We start from the raw sequence: 15,139 nt of genomic DNA, 5'->3' as shown, positions 1-15,139 counted from the left end.
CAATAGGTGAATTTCCAGGAAGTAGAGTTTGGCCGTTTTCAACCATATAAACACTTGTTAAAATGTAATCAATTAAATTTTTTAAATGCAAAATGAGGAATCAATTCTTGTTGATGAAACCGTAAGATCAGTTGCCGCGATGACTCTTCTTCTAGTTCCGTAATTTAGGCGGAAGTTCTTCTTCATCTGCCTTTAAGAATAACAGTAGTCATGTCAACTAGCTTACGTCGATGCAAAAAGGCCCCTCAGCATCAATAGGCACATACGCATCAGGGTTGTGCTTTGGCTACAATGCGACATGGGATTCTGGCTAAAGTGAGCCATTTTAAACTTTTACATAGTTCGTTAATAAGCAGTCGTTTTGTCGTCCTCGTGTGTTGCCAGAACAGTGCACATAAATATGTATGGTGTTTTCGTGTGGAAATAATTCAGTATCCATCACATTTTTGGTGCACACGGTGTACATATTCCATCACCTGGGACTGTCAAGTGGTTAAAAAATAATGATAGTTTGAGGAGGACGTGTGGGAGATCAGAGGTTTCGACTGCTGCACCACTTGAAAGTATGAGAGCTTCAAAACATTTTTCCCTGCTCCATAATAACCACAAACCTTCCAAACATACACTGCTTTATCCAAGCTGTTTTAACATTTAAATTCAGGCTCCCACACTCATCACTCGACGCTGTATAATCTCGTTGAAGGTTTTTCTTTCTTTATTTTCATAATATATAGGGTGTCACACTGGTACACACAAACAATTTTTGCAGCGGGTATTCACCAAAAAAGCAAGCTTATGTTAAAGTCACTAATTAGTCATGCTTGAAGTAGCAATGTCCACAAAAAGAGAACTGAATGGGAGAGCATTGTACAAAGTATTTCAAACAAGAAGCACCTTTCAGATATTGAAAATACAACATGCATTTCACGCATTTTATTAGCGTATGAATGTTTTGGATCATCAATAAACTTCTATACGAGGCATACACTTCTCTAAATTGCATCTACGTTCTTTATTTTCCTCTGAATGAGCCACGGTTGTAGCTTCGGAGAAAGTGCCCCACTTGCCTAAGGATGATGTTAATAAAACACAGCAGTATGGTACTTAACTGAATTTATGCAAATGTGTAAAAGCATTCCAGCACTGAGCCTATAGTCCACCGAGCCTGGCTAAGAAGCGTGTTCGTTTTAACATGTCAAGAGATGACCCCACAGGGGTTGCCTAGTCACAGTCACCAGTCTTGCGCAAGTGAGGTGACAGAAACACAAGACGACCAAGCTGAAGGCAGTAAACCGTCTCTTTCAGGTTGTACACTCTGAATGAATCACCATTGTGTCATGTTCATGGACATATAGTAGCGAGTTCAGTGAAAGGTCTTTGTACATAAACACAAGTTCAACCTTACAGTGTTATGTGCTGCTGCCATATTTTATATTGCAAGAGTGTTGCTTCTTAGGTTGGAAAACTACTAGTGTTGTACAGAATTCCCCAAGAATATTTAAAAAAGACAGTTTCCTCCTTTCTATACAATTGTTTAGTACATGTAAGACACGTTCAAGCAACAACATATGAACCAATACGGACTTCTCACAATATTTTATCTACTGAATGAGAGTTTTTCCCATTGAAATTTGTCTCGTGATATTTCAGCAAACAAAAGGCACATTTGTACAGGCACATATTCTATACAATTGTTTAGTACATGTAAGACACGTTCAAGCAACAACATATGAACCAATACGGACTTCTCACAATATTTTATCTACTGAATGAGAGTTTTTCCCATTGAAATTTGTCTCGTGATATTTCAGCAAACAAAAGGCACATTTGTACAGGCACATATAAGGCAGCTTGCTATGAATCGAGCTCAAGGACAAACTACTATCTATTAAGTGATGAGGTTTTAGACATACGCTCTGACTTTAGATTACATGTGACATGATCTACTGTACATCCTTTACGGCCAGGGACACACGTTCCATTGACTATATGTCCATGAAATCCTGACAAACACAAAGAGGAACGTTCTCCAATGTCAAGCAAATAGCAATCGCAGTCTGTTTAGTCGCTATTAGTCAAAACACATACGTATACATATAAAACACATCATGTATTATTATTACATGAAGGCTATATCTTGTCACAAACCTATCAGAAGTCAAGTTAACATTATATGCCAAGCCATGCATAGGTAAACCCAACACAGATTTTACGGATGAAAAGAAGTCAAAAGCGTTAAGCAAATTGTTTTTGGGACAATGAACAATGAATATTCATACATGCAAGAACAGGCCCTAAAGTGCTGTCTTCAGCTCCATTTTGTCCCACTTCACTCTAAAACAGCACTTTACTGTGGGCACAATAAATATTCATTAGCTTGGATGTCTTCTTCCCCTCTTCCACCTTGACATTAATGTTATCTCCGAGGAGGGCGAAATAAAGAATATCCCTCGTTCTGTCTCGGCCTCATCTCCATCTCCTTTTAGCCTTGTCTTCATTCTTTAATACACTGAAGTGACAATATGACTCATCTGATGTTTGTCTTGGCTGTGAAAACCAGTGCAGCTCAAACATACAAAGACACAGTTTTGGCATACTTTGGCATGATGGTACCATGTTTGTATTTACAAAATAATATCAGAGTGATGCTGAAAAGAAAAATCCTAAGATGAGGACATAGCATTTCAACTTGCATTTTAGTGTCATTTTCACAATGACATTTGAATGCTTTTCCACATCAACATCATCTTCAGTACAAAGAGTACACGCATTTGTGTCTGTCCCTGAGTATGGACTTCAGGGAGTGTTTCTTTGATCATCTACCAGTAGAGGTTTGAACAAATATTAAAACCATATTACATGATTAGCATATGCCAGGTGCCGAGCAAGAGAGAGTGGCTGCTACTCAGATTGTTGTAAATCTGTGGAAAGTAAACCTAATTAGAATGAGTGTGCGCTCATGTCAGCCTTTTCATCACAAAATAATTTAAAGGTTTTTAAAGCATTTTTCCTTGAGTAAGTGGTGGTTGTGTTGAGAAATGCCAATAAACTGGAGGTTTGGTGCCCTTTCCGTGTAAATTTGACGATAAAGCGTTTTAGCAGAACATAATATTGCAGATGCCGAAGCGTGTGTCAGGCTTGGCCTTGCAAACGCCACCAAACTCACTCGGGCATCTTCACACCCTTAACTTTGTCTTGTTGGGGGGCAAAAAAAACTAAAGGTCACCATCTGTTGAGTGTTTGAACGGAATCTAATGTGACACACATGTGCACGCAGTCAAATCCCACTGGACTAAACGTGAATCCGGGCGGCCCTTCTTTATAATTTCATGCATGCGTACACAGTGGCGTGTGCAAGCTTGTAAACATTAGCATAAATCTAAATTGGGTTGTCCAGCGACATGCTGCGGTGGATGAAGAGATTATGTATTTGTCATTTCAGAACATACTTAACAACAGATTAGTTTAAACCAGACTCTCCCTCACACAGAACTTTGCGGATTCAGTGGCACACAGGAGTGGGTCAAATGGCTAAAAATGTAAAATAGCATGACTCAAGTAAAAGCAATAGCTCAAAGTGACGCAATAAAAACGGACTTTATTGCTTTACAAAAAGTTGTATTATAACCACTCTGCCAAGTACAATTCATCCAAAAAGTTACTTCAGTAAATCGATAAACAACAACAGAGTAAATGTAGCCCGTTGATACTCGCCATACCAAAGGGACAATGCTCCCTAAAACAACAATGCGAAGTACCGCAAATTACCTTTGCTGTTTCCATGGCGACTCTAGACCGACAATTTTAGTGGTCTATTGTGTGACATATTGGAATCGCCAAATAATATATATACAGTACTGTGGATTTAAAGTTTTTGACACAATATTCAGAAGTTAACGTGGCATATGTGACTGCTATTTGTTGTCAGGACACATAACATTAACATAAAATGCTCCAGCATCCACAAATAATAGAAATTAACAGATAAAACTGTTTATTTCAGGATTGGTAAACAGGCAATTATAGGTTGAATCTCAGCTTGAAGAACAAAGAAGGGATTGATCAAAGAGAAATCAAATATAAGTGAACTAATCCTCTTCCACATTCTAAATTAGCTGTGTCAAAAAGGAGGAATGAAGTTTCACTTTGCAGTCACTGATGTGGCAGTAAGGCATTCACTTGAATAAGACACAAATCAACAGTACAATTAGTGCAGTTTTGGCTTTGGGATGACATGCAGTCATAAAAACAATGCAAAGCCAATTTGAGTGCTTGATGTCACGACAAACTGGAGAAAAATGGAGTGTTGCGTGAGATTTTCTGGCAGTTTGACAGCCTCTGCATGTCAAACTGCGTACATTTGTCAGTGAACACGCATGTGGACTGCGTGAACGGGGCAGGAATACATCCATCAATCATGTTTTCCCTTCACCATGCGTATTAAATAGTGGGCAGTTCTGCATGTGAGTTTGTGTGAAGATCAGGGTCACAAAGCGTGGTCAATGTTTTAAAGGGGGCGGGGGGGCGGGAAACATGCATGCAAGTGCAGTCTTCAGAGTATATATTAAGCCTGACTGGGCATATTACATGAATGTATAAATAATAAATACATGACATGAGAGGTAATGTGAGATGGATCCCATTATTTGCACAGCTTTGACAGCTTTTATTTTCTGGAACGGCACCAGCTAAAATGGTGGAATTGAACTTGATTATGTTTCCACTAATAAGGAGCTAACAAGCTAATGCTGCTCACTGATCCAAAATAACCAAACACAGGATGTGATATTTATCTGTCCAGCTGGGATGCAATCAAGCTTAATCAATACATTTGTGTGCGCGGGTGTATGTGTGTGGTTAGATCCCAATCGTTTCTCTTTCCGTAACATCTCATGGTCTCCAGCGGCCGTGGAACACGTGGACATTTTTTTTTCCCTTTGAAGTGTTGCCAGGCAGGGTATTTATTTCATTATCTACCCGTTTTCTCGATTTCCTCTCCTTGTTTTTAAGACTGAGCATCAAGAGGGAAGCGAGGGAAGGCAGAGCTGACGCTGCAGGTATGTTCTTGTTTTGTTCAATATTTATGTCAGGCAAACAGCCAAGCAAGGATGGGAGGATGAGTGCTATCGAAGGATATAAGCATTGGATTCCAGTTATTATTAGACACATCTGGATTTTTTTTTTTTACAGAAATAGCCACTTTGAGGATGAGGAAAAATGTAAAGTGGGTGTGACCAGGCACCCTATCGTATAACTGAGCTAGTGAGCTGTCCAATCTGAGTTTCCTGCGCGGGGCTCATTAACAGCTCACTCAAGTTCGATACATGCTGTAGGTGGGTCAAATATTGAATCAATAAAGACGCAGGCGTCTAGTGTGCATGCCTCAAACTTGTTCCGATCTATCATGTCAGCAAAAAGTGCAGCGAGACCTTGAAGGCAACAAGATTTCACAAGGCACCTGCGTGTGTATGTCTGTTTGATGGGTGTCAGGCAGGAGTTATCATCTGAGTGGCATTGGAGGGACACACAAAAGCAAGAACGCGAAGCGTGACTCTAGGAAGGTCGTTTTTTTAAAGACAGTTTACGCCCAGCATACATTTCCTCTCATATCTTAAATACTGCTGACATGCTGCTGGATTATGCAATCTATATATTTTGCAATGTCACATCCTCCCTACATCTCCGCCTTGGCATGTCAGACATAACATTAGTTGACTTTTCCAATAAAGTCTCCAGTCTCTAAACTTTAATGCCATTCGCCTCCACTTTTTCTTGTTTCTTTTTGCAAGGTTCACCTCTTCTCTTAAAATTTGACAGCTGTCTTAAGGTAAAAAAAAATAAAAAATAAAAAATCCACCATGTCTCCCTTCAGCCTTCTCTCTTGGGTTGAACTGTGAATATCTCATCTTTATCCAAAGCTGTCTTTCAGTGGGATATATTTTGCTCGTGCCTCACCAAGCCTCACGCATGATGGATATATTGAAAAATTAGCAAGGGGGTGTGATGGTTTCTTGAGGAGGACACAAAATACAAATAAATACAAAATGAATGAGGAACAAAAATAATGACTTGGCATTGCGTGAGACTGGCATCTATTTGTATTCCTTGTCGGGGGTGGACAAGCAGATGGTGACATCAGAGTCGCTGCAGTCATACACGCCTTTATGTCTGTGTGTGTGAAAACATGTCTTTGGGCATTTCATCCCAAGAACATGAATGTATATAAGGTAATAAAATGAGGTGTGTTTATGTAATGTATTCCTTGCTAGATAAAATAACTGACAATCCAAAACCCCCAAGGTCAAATATTGAGCCTATTATATGAATTCTTTGCTAAGCACAAATAGCAAGGCAGTTGATGAAAAGTCAACATCAAGGATACAAAATTGAATGAAAGGGAAAACCATTTGAGCGTGATTCAAAACATAAGCTTAAAAAAATGGGCTGAACCTTGAAGGGAAACAAAACAACAAAGATGGAGCTCGTGCATTGAAGTCTGCCAACCCAATTTTTTTTTTTTTTTGAAATCATGCAAAAAAATTGAAAAACAATGTTATGTTTATCAGTGGACTATTTCACAGCAAAACAAGTTGTGCTTAGCGTTAGACGCAGGGTACATGCGGCAGAGAGTGCTCGTCAGAACTGGTTTCAAAAGACAGTTGACAAAATCTTGCAGTGCTATTGTAACAGAGCACTCTTTCTTGTGCACATTTTGTTTGGTGCAATCCTTAACTGAACCAATGCTCTTTCAATATAGTCCATTACTTTTGTGTACTAAAATCTCGTGAGAATTCAGACCCACTACTGAGAGTTTTTAATTTGCTCCGCCATGAAAACAAAAAACAAAAAGACATGCATGACTGCACAATATTGCTTGCTTGCTTTATGGCTAAAAAAACCCCACATAATTTGATGATTAGAGGTGATCTTATTGCATCTCCAGAGACTTGATGGAGTAGAGAGTCGAGTTCACTGAGAAGTTGAGCAAAAGTGTGTGCAGCATTTCCTTGTTGGGTTGTAGTGGACCAAATTGAACTTGGAAGTGTGCAAGTGTTTAAACTTGGAATGAAGAAATTGTCGATTCCCTGTGAAAAACACTTTTTAAAGAAAATGTTTTTCAATTATTTTTACCTCAATGCTGTTTCCGCATTACAGACGTCGCATTAAAGTGAAAATGAAAAAAAAAAAAATCCAAAATTGGACACACGGGACAGTGACAAAATGTAACGTACACCAATATTCCTGTGTCTCCTCCTTCTATTTGAAGCTCATGAGTCAGCCCTCCCCCATTATAGAAGTAGTGAGCACCTTCATTGTGGCCATCCCAACCTCAATGGAAAAAAAAACAACAGGACAGCTAGTACAGGTCCCTATTAAACTTTCTATTATTGAGTGACAATTTGACGCCGTGTGTCATTTTAGAGGTTCCACAAACTGGACCTCAAGAAAAACAGTCATGTGATGGATTACCACTATTGTCCAACGGTTGATTTTTATAGTAGAAAATAAATAACACCTAATGGATGCCAGTCATAAAATCAATCTAAACACTAATGGCATACTTTGGAAAAAAAAGGTTCTCAACAGGTTAGGGCACTGCACATTTTCCATCACTAATGATGAATAAAAGTTTTCAAACTTCTGAGTGAATGAATATATCACTCATCCGAGGTACACAACGTCAACCTACAAATCCCCTTCTGTGTTGAGACAAAGATATGTTGGAACGCTAGTATAGACTTAGTTGTCACTTGAGTCCCGTGGAATTAATCGAATGGGAGACATTGATTGAAGCGCTTGACATAAGAGGCTATTCTATAAAAACTATTTCCACATTAAAAGGCCTCCAGATGAGGAACTTCCAATAACAAAAGAATGAAGGCTGCAGTTAAGAAAAATAACCTCAAAACTGAGTTCCACTGTGTGGTCATTTGACCAAATTGAGTCCTCTGGACCTCTGTCAAGCATTAGAAAAGGTACACTATACAATTCAGCCTGCAGAAGTTGGCATATATTGAAGGCACTGAAAACTTATATATATATATATATATATATATATATATATGTGTGTGTGTGTGTGTATGGAATTTTAAACATTACCGTCATTGCACCTGCACGAGTACAGAGCAACAAAATTCTCTTAAGAGTACAACCTATCCAAGAGACATAACAAAAAAACAATGACCAACAGAGAGAGGGACAAGGGACAAGTCAACAAAATAGCACTCCGTTTTTCTAAGATGAAAAAGAAAAACATAAGGAAGGGGGAGGGAAAATTCATGTCCCACGACTTGCTCCTATAATGGAGGGGCACAGTACGGGATTGGAAAAAAAAAAAACTCAGCATAGTTGCACAAATAGGGGACATAACAAAAATCAAATATTTGCACATGTGGTAGAGGAGGAGGCATCGGGACGCACTATACGGCCACTGCAGCCTTTTAAGGAGGAGGAGGAGAGATTGGGGTGAAGCCGATGAAAACCCGTTGATGTTAGGGTTGTGTATTCCGTTGCGTGATCATATGAGTGTCCGTGCCTAAGTCTGTGTCCTCAGTCCCAGCCGGCACACCAAGACACATCGTCAGGGGGTGGCTCCAGTGAAATAATGGTAATTTGGGGAACTGGCCGATAATTTCAGTCAGCCTTGAGTCTTTTACTGGAACACCCAATTGGCTGATACATATTATCAACCATATCAATTCTAACTAATTTCACCAGTAGCAGTGCACATCTCATAAACAGATGTCTGTATAGGATGGCGCTAAAGGAGTCAAGTAAAATGTGACGGTAAGCATAATACAAGGCCTTAGAAGGTATGGGAATGGAGGGAGAAGAAACAAGAAAGGGAATTTTTGTCAGTACAGGAAGATTAATGTGAGTAGGTGGTTATGCATTTGACTGGATTGTTTCATGCCATTTTTGCCACAAAGACCTCAGAAAAAGGTTGTAATCCACCTCATGTTGATTTTCCATTCATGTTGCCATCTGAACACATGCATAAACTGCCCCTTACAGTACATACACTTAAGAGAAGAAAGGTTGCAATATTTCTAAAATTATTACCTTTCACAAATGTAATGTGAAAACTGTTGATGTTTGAATCACAGATTGCCACATCAGTCTCACTTCTTTCGACAACATTTAGTTGGGCAATGAAATGCAGTTGGCCTAGCGCCTGAGCACTAAAATTGAGACATGATACCTTTTGATCAGGTTATTTCAACAGCATCATTGCATGTTCCCAGACATCTGGTGGAAAGGAAGTGCAGTAAGCTCTAACAGTGCCTCCCTGAATTATAAAAAGAAAAAGAAAAATGGTGAGCGTATGGGCTTGATATAAGTATCCAAATTTGGTGTATGAGAGGGAACGCAGTACTGCTTTAGCTCCAGGCTGAAGCTGCACATTCAAAAATGAGCACTTTGGCATTTTTATTAGTTGCTTGACCGATTGTGGTTGTTTAAAACGCCGCAGGCACTGATCAGCACAAGTGCGCCATTAAAAATGGATGCACCGCCAAGCCATCTCCAGCCAGTTAATGACGCTTACATACAATATATATTGTACGTCGTAATCCGAACAGCTAATGTCAGCTTGCCACTGTCTTTGAAGGAGATGAGTATGTGTGACAAGACTGCCAAGTGTAAAATTTGTGTAACGCTAAGCAAAAACCAAGATGGTGTTTCTGCAGAAAATGTTGTGATTTAAAGGGATATTAAGATGGAGTACCGACATAAAAAAGACTGAATAATTTAGAAGAACATGAAGACTATATTATTGAAGTGAGGCACAGATTGATGCGTAAACCGTGGTTGCCACTGTATGACGTTGAGGATTCTTGGAACATAAAAAAAACCTGGATCATAAGCAGATCCTGTCTTTCTCCATACTTTGGCCTTTAAATCACTTCGGTAGAAGTTAATCTTGGTTGTATAAAACTTTGTTCCAATACCTTTGTGGCTCATCTCTGTACTTCTTTGCAAAATCCAATTTGGCCTTCTGATTCTTTTTGCTGATGAGTGGGTTGCATCTTGTGGTACGGCATGTCTATTTCTTCTTTGGAAGTCTTTTGTGATGTTGTGGCTCGTGATGGTCACAGCATAATGAATTCGGAACTCTACAAAACCCTTTTGCCTGGCAATTTACAGAAATATACATCCAAACTAACCGGGAGAAGCTTCATCGTGCAACAGAACAAAACACGCTAACAACACAACAAAGGTCACTACAGTGGACAGCTATTTAAAAGTTGCTTTCACCTATATTTAGTCATCTAAAAAATATATTTATACTTTAAGTAATTACATCAAATCATAATACATGAAAGGGTTAAAATAGTTTTTAAAATGTAGATTATTCAATATAGGCAACTTTTAAATCTGGACATCTGAACTTTTGTCTCACATTCATCTGTTGATCTGAATCCCAAATGTCTTCAGTATACAGCAAAAAACAAAATAATTGACCTCTCTGCTACCGATGCCTTCGGAGGGGTCTGCTCCAATACTTTTGGAGGAGTTAGTTAGCTGTTTGATAGAGTTGCTCTTCCCACACCAAGTCGAGTGGCATGCTGAACTGGGAGGAGGGGTGTTAATGGTTGGGGTGTTTGGAGGGTTTGGTCTCCACAGTCATGCCCAGAGTCACTTCAGCTGTCTTTCATCAGTCCATGGAGGCAGAGTGCTAATAGGCTTTTTCCTCACCTTTCATGTCAAACAAATGGCCTGACCATGCTTGTCCCTAAGAGGAAGGCTGTATTATAATCGATGGTCACATATGTACAGCTCAGTATATATTGTACTATACCTCTCCTTCCTCGTTTGTACTCCCTTTTTGATGGGTATGCGCACATGAACACAAGGTGAAAAAACAGCTGTCTTAAATGAAAGCTCTCATATCTTGTACATAACACATTCAATCCCCAAGATTAAGATTCCTTTAATTGGAATCGACAAATGCTTAAAGATACTAATTGACTTTGCCCACTTTTCCCAAAACGCTAATCGCCATGCAAGCTTTCCGTAAGCGTTGCGGAACTTTCTCGCAGTGTTTCCTTGACGTCAAGCCATTGAAGCACGGTGTGAGGAAAAAGTAGGCAGCGTAAAATCTAATCCAATTACAGACACGATGGAAAACACGAGACAGGTTCCCAATAGACAACAACGTACGAACAACAATCCTGATTGCAATGGCAGGCCTTCAAACAACGTCCACTCCCGTTGGAGCAGAGCTAAACAAAGCTCGCTCCCATTGGGCTTCTAGTAATGGGCTGAGGAGAAAGTTGAGGTGAGTGCTTCACATACTAATGCAGGCAAAGTCATTTGCTATTGGACTACGTGAGAAGAATGACAAAGTCCAGAATCCGGAGTGAAATGAAGTTTATCCACAATAAGAATTTCATTATACTTTCATTAAGCAACTTTCTTTTTGATCTTTCAGGGACTATTTCTCTTAGCAAAAGAGAATCTTGAAATGTAGGTAGGGTAGGTGAACTCAAAATTAGTCGCCTCATACAGGTGAGTGCAAATCAGTGATGATCCTTTTGAACAGACTTCACCATGTCTTTTGTGTTTTTGGTTTTAGGAATGTCACAATCAATGTTTTGTTGTCTTTGTATTTGGTCTGTTTTTAATTTTTTTAATGTGTCCCTAGTGTGTTTTCATCAGCCCTGTTTCTTGTCTACCAATCAGTTCCCTCCAAGCGCGTGTGCCTCCTCCAGGTGTGCCTCGTTGTCTCGTCAATTTGTTTATATTCAGTTCCCTGGTTTCTGTCGGTCTGTGTCATTTGCTGTAATGTTTCCCCCATAATCCTCAATCCTGAGTGTTTTGTGTCTCCTGTGTTACTTCGTTTCATGAATTTGGGACTTTTAATTCTGTATTTTTTGATTGTGCTGTAGTGCAATTTTGCACTTTTTTTCTCGTTCGGAATGGGCTTGATCGATTGATGTAAACATGGCCTGTGACTGTGCTTATGTATGGGTGGTTTTCATTAAGGAACCTCTGAATTCAACACTTTTTATGTGGTGCCTTGTTCATATCTAGACTTTTCCACATTGAACTTATCGTATGTTTATAATTCTTTGAAGAATCAATGTATTGAGTGAAAGAGTGCAGAAAACTTCTGTACAAATTCACTGGGGGTTGTGTGGAAAGCTCGCTTCCTTAATTTAATTGCCAATTATATTAGTGCCTCAGTTCCTCTGTGTACAACAGAGCTACCAAGTCGAAAATAATCATAGGCTCAAACAAAATGTGTAAATACTCCCGCAGGGATGTGACAGACTCACACATATACAACGACGGAATTCAAACACACTTGCGCAGCAACACCAGAGGCGCGCAAGCACAACGAGGGGAGATCGCGGCACTCGCTGCGTTAATCACCAAAGAAGAACACCGCAACAGGTGGCAGCCGTCGCTGGAAATACTTCTCAAACTTTTCAGCTGCAGTGTTACTCTTTTGATTTTGAAGTAGATAGTCAGAAACAGCTCAAAGGAAGACAAAGGAATGAGGACTCGCAAGCCCGTAAGGACAAAAGATGAAAATGCAAATGGATCAACGTTTTTTTTTAATTTTATTTTTTTTGAATGAATAACTCAAAATGGCTGGAAATGCTTACAACGCATACAGGAAAGAGCTAGCCGCAACACGGGTGGTTAAAGAATAAAAGCCCTGTATTCATGACTTGTGTGAAGTGAAGGAAAAGATAAGTAAGTGACAGGTGTGTTCTTCACTCCAGCTCTGTCGGGAGCTCTAAAGTGGCCTGCTTGAAGTTTGTGAAGCAAAAACGACAGAGGCAGGGCGTAAAGGTGGATAGTTGAAGTTCAAAAACCGGCAAAGGTCTGCCTGGGCACATTCAAAAGAAACAGTCATCACTTCAGTCAGGTAATGTGACGCATTAAAGACAAAGCAAGCAAGTTAAAATTATTCAATATGCCTTGGAGAGGCAAGAAAAATGTGAGGGGAAACAAAGTGAGGAAGCAAACACAAAGGCTCTGTTATCAGAGCAGAGGCACAAGAGTGGCAACTAAAGAAAATATAAGATAACGTTGAATGTAAAAATGTTTTCTTGATGTTGGATCAATCTATTTTAAATACACAGCTTTGTTGAATTGTTTCTTTCGCAGGCAAAGTCCCTAATACGGAAGTAGAGAAAGCCTTTGAGGGGGAGAGGTCACTCGCTTTCATGCCAATTTGGCTTTATTAGCAGCGGGGGAATAGACAAAGCCAGAAAGAAGAAAGAGGGTTGAGGAGAAACTTCTCAGAATTAAAAGGAAGCTATTGATGTCTCCCACTTGAAGGTCCTCTTTTTCTCATCTTCCAAGTTACCAATTTGCACACAACACTCCGATAAAATAAATCAGGGGCTAAGGGAGAGACAAGTAGAAGCAAATCGTGAAAAAAGTGGCACTCGGGAGAGCACAAACCTGTACGCCAAATGTTCCTAATTTGGAATTGCACAAGTTTTACAGTTTTTAGGGTTAGGATTACGGTTAATCTCTTCTTCAACTAAACTTCAACTATCTGAGAGTCATATAACTCCACCTCTGCCTGACTTTGCGGGAGCCTCATATCGCTTTTGTTTTTTTTTTCCCAGAGGGGAGGGGGTGGGGGTAAGAGAAATTTTATCCTCGATCTCAGGTGCCTGGTTCATTTTATTCCGTCCACAGTCTTTTCATTTCTACAGGAGCACCCATCCCCGCGCTTATACCCACCTCTTCCGACAAACTCGCGTTCCCGCTGGAGCACGCTAGTACGCATGCATATTCATGTACGCTCAAAGATTTATGATCATCCCGGGTCCCTCGTTTTAGCAGATAGCCGTGACCGCAGACGCATAGACAGAAAAGGGTAATTTCATCCTCTACAGGATATGTGAATGTACTTGCTCACATCCTACTTTCCCTCATTTTACGTCTATATCCGTGCCTCCTTCCCTTCTTCTCCCCCGTGTAAATGTTGGCGGAAAGTGCAATGTATCTAAATCAATATAAACCGTTTGCCGGACCTGGGTGTTACTTAGTCCTTAATGCAAACAATTTCACAGAGTAGCAGGTGAGATAACCAAGAACTCCTCAAACAAAAATGTAGTGGGGGATGTAGAAGCTGCTGGGAAAAGAAGATGAAGCTCCAATGTGCTCAAGTGTTGACCGAACCACACGCTAGTGGACTCAATAGATGCATTATGGAGGGAAGGGATTACATTTCTGTGCTCACACCAGATAAAGAATGTATTGTGACTGGCCACGCAATATCAATTTCTGTTAAATGGAAAAACTGTCAGCTTGGACTGATATGATCAAGTTATTATTTTCTTCCAAATGTATGCATTCATTGCCACTGATTTGCTTTTTTGTAAAAATGCAGTGGTAATTCAAAATGCTGGTGTAGTAGAGAACCTTGTGGTGGATTTCATGTCCTCCCTCTGTTTTGCTACTTTCCAATCCTCTATAGAGCCCCCTTCTTTTCATCCTAATTCCTTCCTTTGGCCCTTACTGGGTGAGACTTGTCAGTGGAAAAAGCTCTGTGAACACCACCTGTCAAGTTCTCTCCTCTTTGTCTTTCTCTTGCTCAATTCGCATCGCTCGAAACAGGGTATTCTCTACTTCTCTTCAAGGAGGGCTAGCCTTATCTGACGCTGAGAGAAGGGAATTATGTCATTTACTGTCATTTTTGGACAGGAGGTAAATCAAACCCTACATATCGAAAACAGTATCGAATCATCTTTTGTTGAGGGATTACCACCCCTAATTAATATATATTTTCTGCAATGATGGCAACCAAAACTAAATTGTGGGCTATACTGGACAGTGTGCAAGTAACAAACTTGGGTCATTGTCTCACGTAACCCCAAAATAGGAATGGCTCAGTGAACAAAATATCGTTTGTTTCTATGCTTGTCCATCAAAAAATGTGATTTATATTGACATGAAATCAGTCTGTGGTGTTGGCGACAATTGTTTGAGAGACCTTAAATTTTTAGTGCTACTGTACCATATTGTTCAATTGAACAATTTTCCAACATGACCTTGACAAAATATTTCCCAAAGAAAGAAGCAGTCACAAATTCCACCGATATCAGAAACAACAGCCTTTGCAGTTCATTCCTTTTACAAATGTTCAACATTTATTGGTTATCCTGCC

General features: G+C 39.8%; 1 protein-coding gene across 19 annotated transcripts in view; it reads right to left on the bottom strand.

Annotated features, from left to right (window-relative positions):
- adgrb2 (adhesion G protein-coupled receptor B2) overlaps positions 1-15,139 on the bottom strand; it is a 135,186-nt gene that overhangs the window by 95,553 nt on the left and 24,494 nt on the right. The gene's annotated exons all lie outside the window — the stretch shown is intronic.

This window comes from Filicampus tigris, chromosome 18 (assembly GCF_054856515.1).
Source record: "Filicampus tigris isolate MCC_2025a chromosome 18, RoL_Ftig_1.0, whole genome shotgun sequence".
Taxonomy (NCBI): Eukaryota; Metazoa; Chordata; class Actinopteri; order Syngnathiformes; family Syngnathidae; genus Filicampus; species Filicampus tigris.
Note: the sequence above shows the minus strand (reverse complement) of the source record. Positions and strands in the feature narration are given on the sequence as shown.